This window comes from Oncorhynchus masou, chromosome 6 (genome assembly GCF_036934945.1).
Source record: "Oncorhynchus masou masou isolate Uvic2021 chromosome 6, UVic_Omas_1.1, whole genome shotgun sequence".
NCBI lineage: Eukaryota > Metazoa > Chordata > Actinopteri > Salmoniformes > Salmonidae > Oncorhynchus > Oncorhynchus masou.
Window position 1 is genome coordinate 26604086 of NC_088217.1, and position 15315 is coordinate 26619400.

Consider the following 15315-nt stretch of genomic DNA (forward strand, 5'->3'; position numbering starts at 1 on the left):
CCCCGTGGGGTCAAAATTATCACAAGAACAGTGAGCAAAAATCCCAGAACCACACGGGGGGACCTAGTGAATGACCTGCAGAGAGCTGTGACCAAAGTAACAAAGCCTACCATCAGTAACACACTACGCCACCAGGGACTCATCCTGCAGTACCAGACGTGTCCCCCTGCATAAGCCAGTACATGTCCAGGCCCATCTGAAGTTTGCTAGAGAGCATTTGGATGATCCAGAAGAAGATTGGGAGAATGTCATATGGTCAGATGGTCAAAATATAACTTTTTGGTAAAAACTCAACTCGTCGTGTTTGGAGGACAAAGAATGCTGAGTTGCATCCAAAGAACACCATACCTACTGTGAAGCATGGGGGTGGAAATATCATGCTCTGGGGCTGCTTTTCTTCAAAGGGACCAGGACAACTGATCTGTGTAAAGGAAAGAATGAATGGGGCCATGTATCGTGAGATTTTGAGCGAAAACCTCCTTCCATCAGCAAGGGCATTGAAGATGAAATGTGGCTGGGTCTTTTAGCACGACAATGGTCCCAAACACACCACCTGGGCAACAAAGGAGTGGCTTCTTAAGAAGCATTTCAAGGTCCTGGAGTGGCCTAGCCAGTCTCCAGATCTCAACCCCATAGAAAATATTTGGAGGGAGTTGAAAGTCTGTATTGCCCAGCAACAGCCCTGAAACATCACTGCTCTAGAGGAGACCTGCATGGAGGAACGGGCCAAAATACCAGCAACAGTGTGTGAAAACCTTGTGAAGACTTACAGAAAACGTTTGACCTCTGTCATTGCCAACAAAGGGTATATAACAAAGTATTGAGATAAACTTTTGTTATTGACCAAATACTTATTATTTTCCACCATAATTTGCAAATAAATTCATTAAAAATCCTACAATGTGATTTTCTGGATTTTTTTTCTCATTTTGTCATACTTTTTTGCCCCACTATATATATATATATATATATATCACACACACTCTATGTATAGCCTATTCATTACACTATGATGAGGTAACATATTCATGAGAGAAAAGCTTGTTTGTTAGAGTTCAGAATCACTGGATAGCACTGAGATGTGATTAGAAGATGGCAAGAGCCTTTAATTGACCAGATATGGCAAATTTCCTCATTGATGGTCACTATTTACAATTGTTGTCAGCGTAAATAGATGAACCTGTGAAATTATAATTACTGTGAGCAATTCAAATGTTATAAGAGGATTTACTGGAATGTCTTTCCTTCCATGAAAGAACTCTAATGTGTTGACCCTGATAGAAATAAAATTGTAGCTAAATTCAGTTGTGAGTGTTGCCTGTCCAGGCACTTGATCATAGAGCTACTGTATTAGGATCCTTTGTTTAATTGACATGTTCTGTTAATTGTCTATCATATCAAATGTGGCCTGGGTGGCTGTTCACCCGCCCAGATTAAATGGGCTATTTGTCAAATATGCTATAATCAAAGGAACGTTAGTGAATCCAAATAATTCATAGGGATAAAATACTGTTAAAGATTATCATTGGATGGTGTGATTGCTGTGTGTCTGAAATGCAGAGAATTGTGTGTGGGTTTGTGTGATTGGTTTGTGTGTTGTGGGGCTGTGTTTGTTGACAATTGAGTGAGTGCAGAGCAGAGCAGATAGAGTGCTAGGCTATAGGGCTCCAGCTGATTAGCCCGAGCTGCTGCAGTGAAAGAGAGAGAGGGAGACACTACAGTGTATGTATTAATGGGAGAGGGGGAGGGAGACAGAGGAGATTGTGTGTGCGTGTGTGTGTGTACGCCAGTTGCTGTGCTACATCCCCTCTCCTGCCTCACTCTTCTATCACTTCCCCCATTAAAAAAAAATCTGTTGCCTCTTTCATGGCTTACCTCTCTCACACTCTCCCCTCTCTTCCTCATTCGTTCTCCCTTCCCTCCTCACGCAGCCCTCCCTCCCTTACTTACGACGCTCCGCGCCAAAGATGATGCCTCCAATTTTGAGGAGCCTCCGGAGAAGCCTCGGCCCTGGCGAGCGGATGCCTAGCGAGACCCTGTGCGGCCGAGCTTCCAGGGCCAGGACCTGCCCTTTCTAGGCTGGTTCTTCAGCAGGGAGTTGACGGCACTGGCCAAGTCTGAGTAAGTACTGTACCTTGAGCTGCGTTAGTCAGTCAAACCCCTCTCCTCTCCCCTTGATAAGTGTCAGTCACAGGTGGTGGCTGGTTTGCCTTGTGGGTTGAAATTGAGCATTGCCACAGCAACTCCACAGCAACAGTCTCCAGGTATCCTCCAACCAAGTCTTTCTATATGCAGCCTGGGTCTATTGGCTGTTGTTTCTCATCCTGCAGTGGCAGTGCTTGGCTGGTGTCTTTATAATGGCTTGTTGGCGATGTGCTGTCAGACAGAATGAGGGGATTCCCCCCCTCTCTCCTGTCTCCTTGGAGACAAGCCCCAATTTCATGCATTCTAACTGACCGTTTTTACCATTGAAACACAGCTGTCTGATTGAGAAATTCATGTTGGGATCGAGAATAAGAGGAGTGCCAGTGGTTTGTTGGCATCTGTCTATCTCTTTGACTGCTGTGGAGATCAGACCGATCAGAGCTGTGTGGTCGGAGAATGTAGCTTTCTTCTATTATTGAACCTTCACAGAGCTGGTTGGTATTCCGGTGAGTGTGTCGATGTCGTGCACTGCTGTTAGGTAGAGGAGACTCTCCCTCTTCTCCCCAGTTGTGTGCATATTAAAGGACTCTGTCTTTGTTATTGCCCCTTGGTGTATAACGGCTTTGCCAGTTTGACAGTGGGGTGGTTTGGTTGGTAATTGACTCAACTAGTTAGGGGTTTGCTAAATGCTAATTCCCTAATAATGCACCAGCTGCATTTCTAGCACTAACTGTTCCCTGCGGCAGGTTAATTGCAGAAGCTGCTAGATACAGAGGAGCAGGAGGACAAAAAGACAAAAAAAATACTAAACAAAAAGCAAGATTGAGAAAGAGAAAGGAAGGATGCAGATTGGTGAAAATAATGTATTTCTATGGAAACCGGGATGTTATTTGTCCCCACCCCCATTGTTCTCCCTTTCTTTCTCTCTCCCTCGCTCTCTTCCCTGTTTTTACATTCACATATTTTTCTTCTCTCCCAAGGTGTTGTAGAGCTCTAACAAACAGTGATCTGTTTTTGGTTTTCTTTTTTGCTCTGCTTTTAATGATAACAAACAAGCAGCTCAACCAAGATAGAAGTTTGTGTTGCCTATGCAGAATTTATTAAAATGCTCGTGAGGGGAAAATGCAAATTTGTCATTTGCAAAATGCAAATAGACATCTGTTTAGCAGACTTGGAGAAGATGGGATCTCCTGTAGCTGACCTGTGCAAACATGTAACCACACAGAACCTGCCCAGCCATCAGTTCTGGCTATCTTAGACAATGTAGCCAGCACTGACCATCCATCTATTACCTCTGCACAGTGTGATGCCGGCAGCAATACCCATCGTGTGTTCGCTGTTCGCCAGCCTCCTTCTCTCCCAGGGGCATTGAGATGAGGGATATATCTCGCTCAGTACGCCCTCAAGGAAAACTGGTGCTGATTTTGGTGGATGCATGTACCCATTTCTGTCATTTCAATGTATCAGTCAGTTTCAATCTGTATTAATGTGTTGGTGGTACTGATAACTCTAGGAAATGTGCTGTTGTGTTTACACAGCAGATTTCTATTTAGACATTTGACTATTTTCTCATGGTTTGTAGTTCATAATTTGACAGACCATTTGTTGTTATGTAAACAAGATTCTCTGTGATAGATATTGGTGAAAGTGGAATCTATATTATATGCATATGCAAATATTCATTAATGTCATTCACATCTTTTTATAGTAGTCGGGGAAAATACAAAATGGTTCAAACATATTGCTTTTTGATTGAATCTATAAAAGCACGTTTTCCATCAGAGCTGGCCAGAAAACTAAATGGATCCCGGTGAGATTTAAGCTTACACATAGCGCTTAATTTCTATGATATATTGTGATCTGCAGTGGTGAAGGAATGACAGCAAGATAAGTCTTCATTTTTTAAGAGTTAGGTCTAGGCATCATTTGTTTAGTCCTATGACAACAAAAGCATAAGCCCCAAAACAATGAAGCCTATGATAAAAAACAAGTGAAGAAAGTCTTTTTTTAAGTCGATAGTTCCGTCCTCCAACATCAAGCGGTGGATTTATTGTACCTTCCCTTTAATATCGTAATCCTCTCAATCAGTCATCTAATTACCACAAATGAACCTTCTAAGCATTAGAGGGTTGACTTCAAATTCAATGTCTTTTGACTCGGTCTTGACTTTTCAGATTGACTCACATAATCTAGAATAGATAGACGCTCTACCAAATTATATTGAGAGAAGAAATAGGCCTAGTTGCTTTGAAGCAAAGCTAAATGAAATGGTATTATAAATGCATTATTTTTTAGCTTGAATGGCAGTCATGAAATAAGCTATTGAGTGCCAATAAGAATTACACATATTTGTCAAACTCAAGGAGCATACATTTACATTTACATTTAAGTCATTTAGCAGACGCTCTTATCCAGAGCGACTTACAAATTGGCCTTTGCGTTCAATTCAAAATGTATTTATTTTTGTTAAAGAATGGTGTATTAAATGTGTTCTCCCCTATGTCTTTTCCTAGGCCAGTGGCTTCAGGCCTCAACTCTCCTGCCAAAACCAACTCCATGGAGAAAAAGTTTCATATTAAAAAGCAAAGAACTAGTTGAAACTCAAGACAAATGTCACAAGGTAATGTGCAGCTTCTTTTTTTTTTTGCTTTTTCCCCTGGAAATGGGCCACATGTTAATGAGCATTTTATCTTTATTTTAATAACTAACTGAAAATCACGGAGAAATTAGGAGATTGTAGTGGAGTTAGAATGTGGATGATGCACAGCATAGCACACATGGCAGACTCTCTAGCTGGGTATTGATTTCAGTGCAACTATAACCAATATAGTCTTATCTAGAATCAGCTTTTAAACCAATCAATAATAGTTAATTAATTATGCATTGATTACCAGATATCGCCTGCCCTATCTTGTGACATTGACAGTGATATAGGGCAAACTTTAAATATAAGCACCTTTTGAGTGACAATATCCCTTCTCCTTTGATAAAATTGTATACAACTCTGAGAAACATTTGAGTGACAGTACAATATTCCCCTGTCTCTTGTGGCTTACGCCCTAGATGGAGCAGGAGATCTCTAGGTTTCAGCGCAAGATGACTGACCTGGAGTCAGTTCTGCACCAAAAGGATGTGGAGCTTAAGGCCTCTGAGACCCAGAGGACCATCCTGGAGCAGGACCTAGCCACCTACATCACAGAGTGCAGCGTGAGTACCTTATTATAGTGCATGATCTCAAAATATGTCAGTGTGTTGGTTTCTTATCTACATCTATACATACAGTACATCAGAGTCCGGTGTGACTACCTTATAGCGTGTATACTGTTACATCAATGTTGCATGTTGAGGTGATATATTTTAATGCATTGTGATTCAATTACAAAGTGACACGTGTGCATGTGTTTTGTGTGTTTTTTGTGCATGCATGTATGTGTGTGTGATATATGCATTTGAACAGAGCTTAAAGCGCAGCCTGGAGGCAGCCCGTGTGGAGGTGTCTCAGGAGGATGACAAGGCTCTGCAGCTGCTGCATGACATCAGAGAGCAGAGCAACAAGATGCAGGAGATCAAGGAACAGGTAGAATTATACTCCCCTACGGTGAACATCATGCTTACTCACACCAAGGGTCGCATGCATCAAGCATCTCAGAGTATGAGTTCTGATCTAGGATCAGACCCCTCTGTCCATCCATCTTAGCCTATCTGTATGACGTAAAAGGCTAGACGGATCCGAAATCAGCACCTACTCTGAGACACTTGATACATTCGGCACCAAACCTACTAACTAACCCTCTGCGTTTGAGTTGTAACACAAACTAAGGTTGTGTCCAAAACTCTAGAATAACATCTAACAAGGGGAAATGTCTTAAGGAAACACCATTTTGTAGACGTTCCCAAATCCAGAACAAATCAAATTCACTCTAGTAAGAACCAATGATGTATATCTATGATCAGGACTCCTGAAATCACTGAATGGTTGATGAGAACCATTTTAGTTCATTGTGTAGCCTAGGCCTAGCCAGTCCAGTGTTACTGTTCTGCTCTTCCATCTCTGCCTCATATTATGCATTATAAGTTCATCATTGGAACATCCATCATACAGGAAACTCTTTCACATTTGCAATGCATATACACTTTAATGCAGTATATTGCATTCATTACCAATTCCTCTCGCAACAGTATTTATCTTTCTTATAACTCAATTCTGTGACCCTTCAAACATAGACACAAGGACACACACACAATCCTTTGTAGAAACTAGCCTGGCGTAGCTCTGCAGTCTAACTCTCTGGTCTGGTGTGAATCTCTGTGGTAGGACATCTAGGAGCCAGTGGATGATGGCCTCTGTGGCAGTAAGCAGTATGAGAGGGAGAGTTCCACACCCACCATAGGGATCAGGCTTAGCAGGGATCAGGCTTTTTGTCTGTGATTCATCATCATATACTGTCCAGCAGCAGAAAGGCTCATTCTACAGCTGTTAGTACAATAAGCCGTTTAACCCCACCGTCACAATGAGAGGCTCATTCTACAGCTGTTAGTACAATAAGCCGTTTAACCCCACCGTCTCAATGAGAGGCTCATTCTACAGCTGTTAGTACAATAAGCCGTTTAACCCCACCGTCTCAATGAGAGGCTCATTCTACAGCTGTTAGTACAATAAGCCGTTTAACCCCACCGTCTCAATGAGAGGCTCATTCTACAGCTGTTAGTACAATAAGCCGTTTAACCCCACCGTCTCAATGAGAGGCTCATTCTACAGCTGTTAGTACAATAAGCCGTTTAACCCCACCGTCTCAATGAGAGGCTCATTCTACAGCTGTTAGTACAATAAGCCGTTTAACCCCACCGTCTCAATGAGAGGCTCATTCTACAGCTGTTAGTACAATAAGCCGTTTAACCCCACCGTCTCAATGAGAGGCTCATTCTACAGCTGTTAGTACAATAAGCCGTTTAACCCCACCGTCTCAATGAGAGGCTCATTCTACAGCTGTTAGTACAATAAGCCGTTTAACCCCACCGTCTCAATGAAAGGCTCATTCTACAGCTGTTAGTACAATAAGCCGTATAAACCCACCGTCTCAATGAGAAGCTCATTCTACAGCTGTTAGTACAATAAGCCGTTTAACCCCACCGTCTCAATGAAAGGCTCATTCTACAGCTGTTAGTACAATAAGCCGTTTAACCCCACCGTCTCAATGAGAGGCTCATTCTACAGCTGTTAGTACAATAAGCCGTTTAACCCCACCGTCTCAAAGAGAGGCTCATTCTACAGCTGATAGTACAATAAGCCGTTTAACCCCACCGTCTCAATGAGAGGCTCATTCTACAGCTGTTAGTACAATAAGCCGTTTAACCCCACCGTCTCAATGAGAAGCTCATTCTACAGCTGTTAGTACAATAAGCCGTTTAACCCCACCGTCTCAATGAGAGGCTCATTCTACAGCTGTTAGTACAATAAGCCGTTTAACCCCACCGTCTCAATGAGAGGCTCATTCTACAGCTGTTAGTACAATAAGCCGTTTAACCCCACCGTCTCAATGAGAGGCTCATTCTACAGCTGTTAGTACAATAAGCCGTATAAACCCACCGTCTCAATGAGAAGCTCATTCTACAGCTGTTAGTACAATAAGCCGTTTAACCCCACTGTCTCAATGAGAGGCTCATTCTTGTTAGTACAATAAGCCGTATAAACACATCGTCTCAATGAGAGGCTCATTCTACAGCTGTTAGTACAATAAGCCGTTTAACCCCACCGTCTCAATGAGAGGCTCATTCTACAGCTGTTAGTACAATAAGCCGTTTAACCCCACCGTCTCAAAGAGAGGCTCATTCTACAGCTGTTAGTACAATAAGCCGTTTAACCCCACCGTCTCAATGAGAGGCTCATTCTACAGCTGTTAGTACAATAAGCCGTTTAACCCCACCGTCTCAATGAGAAGCTCATTCTACAGCTGTTAGTACAATAAGCCGTTTAACCCCACCGTCTCAAAGAGAGGCTCATTCTACAGCTGTTAGTACAATAAGCCGTTTAACCCCACCGTCTCAATGAGAGGCTCATTCTACAGCTGTTAGTACAATAAGCCGTTTAACCTCTTGAAACTCCCCATCCCGGATCCGGGATTGTGACTAAGCCTCAGGCTGTTAGCATAACGCAACGTTAACGATTTCTGAAAATCGCAAATAAAATTAAAATAATGCGTTTGCTCTCAAGCTTAGCCTTTTCTTAACAACACTGTCATCTCAGATTTTCAAAATATGCTTTTGAACCATAGAAATTGACTAATTTGTGTAAGAGTATGCAATTTTGTGTAGCATGTAGCACGCAACATTTTCACAAAAGCCAGATAACCAAATAAATAAAATCATTTACCTTTGAAGAGCTTCTGATGTTTTCAATGAGGAGACTCCCAGCCACATACCAAATGCGCAGTGTTTCCTGAAAGCGTCTGTGTGTAGGAGAAATCGCTCATTTTCTACATTGCGCCTGGCTACCGAAACGAACCGAAAATGCAGTCACCTACAACGTGAAACTTTTTCCGGATTAACTACATAATATCGACATGGCAAACGTTGTTTGGAATCAATCCTCAAGGTGTTTTTTCACATATCTCTTCATTGACATGCAGTTAACTTCTCCCCCATGGAAAATACTGGCAGGTGACTTTTGTCTCAGGACACCGGCGGACACGTGGTAAATGCTCTTATTCAATCTTCCAGCTCTGCCTAGTACAATAATGCTGCAGACACCTTGGGGAAACCCAGACCGTCTCACAGCCATATAAGGAGATCATGAAAGACAGAGCCTCAAAAATCCTTGTCAGCTTCCTGGATGCCAAGTCATCTTGGTTTTGCCTGAAGCTCACGGTAAAGGGCACGCACAGAGAAGATATTTGTATTTCTGGACAGCTGTTTTCTTTCGAACAGTAGCAATTATATGCATAGTCGAGCATCTTTTTGTGACAAAATATCTTGTTCAAAACGGGAACGCTCATTCCAAAATGAAAGCTGTTAGTACAATAAGAGGTTAACCCCACCGTCTCAAAGACAGGCTCATTCTACAGCTGTTAGTACAATAAGCCGTTTAACCCCACCGTCTCAATGAGAGGCTCATTCTACAGCTGTTAGTACAATAAGCCGTTTAACCCCACCGTCTCAATGAGAGGCTCATTCTACAGCTGTTAGTACAATAAGCCGTTTAACCCACCGTCTCAATGAGAGGCTCATTCTACAGCTGTTAGTACAATAAGCCGTTTAACCCCACCGTCTCAATGAGAGGCTCATTCTACAGCTGTTAGTACAATAAGCCGTCAAACCCACCGTCTCAATGAGAGGCTCATTCTACAGCTGTTAGTACAATAAGCCGTTTAACCCCACCGTCTCAATGAGAGGCTCATTCTACAGCTGTTAGTACAATAAGCCGTATAAACCCACCGTCTCAATGAGAGGCTCATTCTACAGCTGTTAGTACAATAAGCCGTTTAACCCCACCGTCTCAATGAGAGGCTCATTCTACAGCTGTTAGTACAATAAGCCGTTTAACCCCACCGTCTCAATGAGAGGCTCATTCTACAGCTGTTAGTACAATAAGCCGTATAAACCCACCGTCTCAATGAGAGGCTCATTCTACAGCTGTTAGTACAATAAGCCGTTTAACCCCACCGTCTCAATGAGAGGCTCATTCTACAGCTGTTAGTACAATAAGCCGTTTAACCCACCGTCTCAATGAGAGGCTCATTCTACAGCTGTTAGTACAATAAGCCGTTTAACCCCACCGTCTCAATGAGAGGCTCATTCTACAGCTGTTAGTACAATAAGCCGTTTAACCCACCGTCTCAATGAGAAGCTCATTCTACAGCTGTTAGTACAATAAGCCGTTTAACCCCACCGTCTCAATGAGAAGCTAATTCTACAGCTGTTAGTACAATAAGCCGATTAACCCCACCGTCTCAATGAGAAGCTCATTCTACAGCTGTTAGTACAATAAGCCGTTTAACCCCACCGTCTCAATGAGAGGCTCATTCTACAGCTGTTAGTACAATAAGCCGTTTAACCCCACCGTCTCAATGCGAGGCTCATTCTACAGCTGTTAGTACAATAAGCCGTTTAACCCCACCGTCTCAATGAGAGGCTCATTCTACAGCTGTTAGTACAATAAGCCGTTTAACCCCACCGTCTCAATGAGAGGCTCATTCTACAGCTGTTAGTACAATAAGCCGTTTAACCCCACCGTCTCAATGAGAGGCTCATTCTACAGCTGTTAGTACAATAAGCCGTTTAACCCCACCGTCTCAATGAGAGGCTCATTCTACAGCTGTTAGTACAATAAGCCGTTTAACCCCACCGTCTCAATGAGAAGCTCATTCTACAGCTGTTAGTACAATAAGCCGTTTAACCCCACCGTCTCAATGAGAGGCTCATTCTACAGCTGTTAGTACAATAAGCCGTTTAACCCCACCGTCTCAATGAGAGGCTCATTCTACAGCTGTTAGTACAATAAGCCGTATAAACCCACCGTCTCAATGAGAGGCTCATTCTACAGCTGTTAGTACAATAAGCCGTTTAACCCCACCGTCTCAAAGAGAGGCTCATTCTACAGCTGTTAGTACAATAAGCCGTTTAACCCCACCGTCTCAATGAGAGGCTCATTCTACAGCTGTTAGTACAATAAGCCGTATAACCCCACCGTCTCAATGAGAAGCTCATTCTACAGCTGTTAGTACAATAAGCCGTTTAACCCCACCGTCTCAATGAGAAGCTAATTCTACAGCTGTTAGTACAATAAGCCGTTTAACCCCACCGTCTCAATGAGAAGCTCATTCTACAGCTGTTAGTACAATAAGCCGTTTAACCCCACCGTCTCAATGAGAGGCTCATTCTACAGCTGTTAGTACAATAAGCCGTTTAACCCCACCGTCTCAATGAGAGGCTCATTCTACAGCTGTTAGTACAATAAGCCGTATAAACCCACCGTCTCAATGAGAGGCTCATTCTACAGCTGTTAGTACAATAAGCCGTTTAACCCCACCGTCTCAATGAGAGGCTCATTCTACAGCTGTTAGTACAATAAGCCGTTTAACCCCACCGTCTCAATGAGAGGCTCATTCTACAGCTGTTAGTACAATAAGCCGTTTAACCCCACCGTCTCAATGAGAGGCTCATTCTACAGCTGTTAGTACAATAAGCCGTTTAACCCCACCGTCTCAATGAGAGGCTCATTCTACAGCTGTTAGTACAATAAGCCGTTTAACCCCACCGTCTCAATGAGAGGCTCATTCTACAGCTGTTAGTACAATAAGCCGTTTAACCCCACCGTCTCAATGAGAGGCTCATTCTACAGCTGTTAGTACAATAAGCCGTTTAACCCCACCGTCTCAATGAGAGGCTCATTCTACAGCTGTTAGTACAATAAGCCGTTTAACCCCACCGTCTCAATGAGAGGCTCATTCTACAGCTGTTAGTACAATAAGCCGTTTAACCCCACCGTCTCAATGAGAAGCTCATTCTACAGCTGTTAGTACAATAAGCCGTTTAACCCCACCGTCTCAATGAGAGGCTCATTCTACAGCTGTTAGTACAATAAGCCGTTTAACCCCACCGTCTCAATGAGAGGCTCATTCTACAGCTGTTAGTACAATAAGCCGTATAAACCCACCGTCTCAATGAGAGGCTCATTCTACAACTGTTAGTACAATAAGCCGTTTAACCCCACCGTCTCAATGAGAGGCTCATTCTACAGCTGTTAGTACAATAAGCCGTTTAACCCCACCGTCTCAATGAGAAGCTAATTCTACAGCTGTTAGTACAATAAGCCGTTTAACCCCACCGTCTCAATGAGAAGCTCATTCTACAGCTGTTAGTACAATAAGCCGTTTAACCCACCGTCTCAATGAGAAGCTCATTCTACAGCTGTTAGTACAATAAGCCGTTTAACCCACCGTCTCAATGAGAAGCTCATTCTACAGCTGTTAGTACAATAAGCCGTTTAACCCCACCGTCTCAATGAGAAGCTCATTCTACAGCTGTTAGTACAATAAGCCGTTTAACCCCACCATCTCAATGAGAAGCTCATTCTACAGCTGTTAGTACAATAAGCCGTTTAACCCCACCATCTCAATGAGAAGCTCATTCTACAGCTGTTAGTACAATAAGCCGTTTAACCCCACCAATAAGCTCAATGAGAAGCTCATTCTACAGCTGTTAGTACAATAAGCCGTTTAACCCCACCGTCTCAATGAGAGGCTCATTCTACAGCTGTTAGTACAATAAGCCGTTTAACCCCACCGTCTCAATGAGAGGCTCATTCTACAGCTGTTAGTACAATAAGCCGTTTAACCCCACCGTCTCAATGAGAGGCTCATTCTACAGCTGTTAGTACAATAAGCCGTTTAACCCCACCGTCTCAATGAGAAGCTCATTCTACAGCTGTTAGTACAATAAGCCGTTTAACCCCACCGTCTCAATGAGAGGCTCATTCTACAGCTGTTAGTACAATAAGCCGTTTAACCCCACCGTCTCAATGAGAGGCTCATTCTACAGCTGTTAGTACAATAAGCCGTTTAACCCCACCGTCTCAATGAGAGGCTCATTCTACAGCTGTTAGTACAATAAGCTAACCCCACCGTCTCAATGAGAAGCTGCTGTTAGTACAATAAGCCGTTTAAACCCACCGTCTCAATGAGAGGCTCATTCTACAGCTGTTAGTACAATAAGCCGTTTAACCCCACCGTCTCAATGAGAAGCTAATTCTACAGCTGTTAGTACAATAAGCCGTTTAACCCCACCGTCTCAATGAGAGGCTCATTCTACAGCTGTTAGTACAATAAGCCGTTTAACCCCACCGTCTCAATGAGAAGCTCATTCTACAGCTGTTAGTACAATAAGCCGTATAAACACACCGTCTCAATGAGAGGCTCATTCTACAGCTGTTAGTACAATAAGCCGTTTAACCCCACCGTCTCAATGAGAGGCTCATTCTACAGCTGTTAGTACAATAAGCCGTTTAACCCCTACCGTCTCAATGAGAGGCTCATTCTACAGCTGTTAGTACAATAAGCCGTTTAACCCCACCGTCTCAATGAGAAGCTAATTCTACAGCTGTTAGTACAATAAGCCGTTTAACCCCACCGTCTCAATGAGAGGCTCATTCTACAGCTGTTAGTACAATAAGCCGTATAAACCCACCGTCTCAATGAGAAGCTCATTCTACAGCTGTTAGTACAATAAGCCGTTTAACCCCACCGTCTCAAAGAGAGGCTCATTCTACAGCTGTTAGTACAATAAGCCGTTTAACCCCACCGTCTCAATGAGAGGCTCATTCTACAGCTGTTAGTACAATAAGCCGTATAACCCCACCGTCTCAATGAGAGGCTCATTCTACAGCTGTTAGTACAATAAGCCGTTTAACCCCACCGTCTCAATGAGAGGCTCATTCTACAGCTGTTAGTACAATAAGCCGTTTAACCCCACCGTCTCAATGAGAAGCTCATTCTACAGCTGTTAGTACAATAAGCCGTATAACCCCACCGTCTCAATGAGAAGCTCATTCTACAGCTGTTAGTACAATAAGCCGTTTAACCCCATCGTCTCAATGAGAGGCTCATTCTACAGCTGTTAGTACAATAAGCCGTTTAACCCCACCGTCTCAATGAGAGGCTCATTCTACAGCTGTTAGTACAATAAGCCGTTTAACCCCACCGTCTCAATGAGAAGCTCATTCTACAGCTGTTAGTACAATAAGCCGTATAAACCCACCGTCTCAATGAGAAGCTCATTCTACAGCTGTTAGTACAATAAGCCGTTTAACCCCACCGTCTCAATGAGAGGCTCATTCTACAGCTGTTAGTACAATAAGCCGTTTAACCCCACCGTCTCAATGAGAAGCTCATTCTACAGCTGTTAGTACAATAAGCCGTATAAACCCACCGTCTCAATGAGAGGCTCATTCTACAGCTGTTAGTACAATAAGCCGTTTAACCCCACCGTCTCAATGAGAGGCTCATTCTACAGCTGTTAGTACAATAAGCCGTTTAACCCCACCGTCTCAATGAGAGGCTCATTCTACAGCTGTTAGTACAATAAGCCGTTTAACCCCACCGTCTCAATGAGAAGCTAATTCTACAGCTGTTAGTACAATAAGCCGTTTAACCCCACCGTCTCAATGAGAGGCTCATTCTACAGCTGTTAGTACAATAAGCCGTTTAACCCCACCGTCTCAATGAGAAGCTCATTCTACAGCTGTTAGTACAATAAGCCGTTTAACCCCACCGTCTCAAAGAGAGGCTCATTCTACAGCTGTTAGTACAATAAGCCGTTTAACCCCACCGTCTCAATGAGAGGCTCATTCTACAGCTGTTAGTACAATAAGCCGTTTAACCCCACCGTCTCAATGAGAGGCTCATTCTACAGCTGTTAGTACAATAAGCCGTTTAACCCCACCGTCTCAATGAGAGGCTCATTCTACAGCTGTTAGTACAATAAGCCGTTTAACCCCACCGTCTCAATGAGAAGCTAATTCTACAGCTGTTAGTACAATAAGCCGTATAACCCCACCGTCTCAATGAGAAGCTAATTCTACAGCTGTTAGTACAATAAGCCGTTTAACCCCACCGTCTCAATGAGAGGCTCATTCTACAGCTGTTAGTACAATAAGCCGTTTAACCCCACCGTCTCAATGAGAGGCTCATTCTACAGCTGTTAGTACAATAAGCCGTTTAACCCCACCGTCTCAATGAGAAGCTAATTCTACAGCTGTTAGTACAATAAGCCGTATAAACCCACCGTCTCAATGAGAAGCTCATTCTACAGCTGTTAGTACAATAAGCCGTTTAACCCCACCGTCTCAATGAGAGGCTCATTCTACAGCTGTTAGTACAATAAGCCGTATAAACCCACCGTCTCAATGAGAAGCTCATTCTACAGCTGTTAGTACAATAAGCCGTTTAACCCCACCGTCTCAAAGAGAGGCTCATTCTACAGCTGTTAGTACAATAAGCCGTATAAACCCACCGTCTCAATGAGAGGCTCATTCTACAGCTGTTAGTACAATAAGCCGTTTAACCCCACCGTCTCAATGAGAGGCTCATTCTACAGCTGTTAGTACAATAAGCCGTTTAACCCCACCGTCTCAATGAGAGGCTCATTCTACAGCTGTTAGTACAATAAGCCGTTTAA

The 15315-nt window shown here is 43.2% G+C and overlaps 1 pseudogene; it reads left to right on the plus strand.

The window, feature by feature from the left end:
• The first annotated feature begins 4686 nt into the window (after positions 1-4686).
• The window catches only part of LOC135541766 (citron Rho-interacting kinase-like), a 59717-nt pseudogene continuing 49088 nt past the window's right edge, over positions 4687-15315 (plus strand).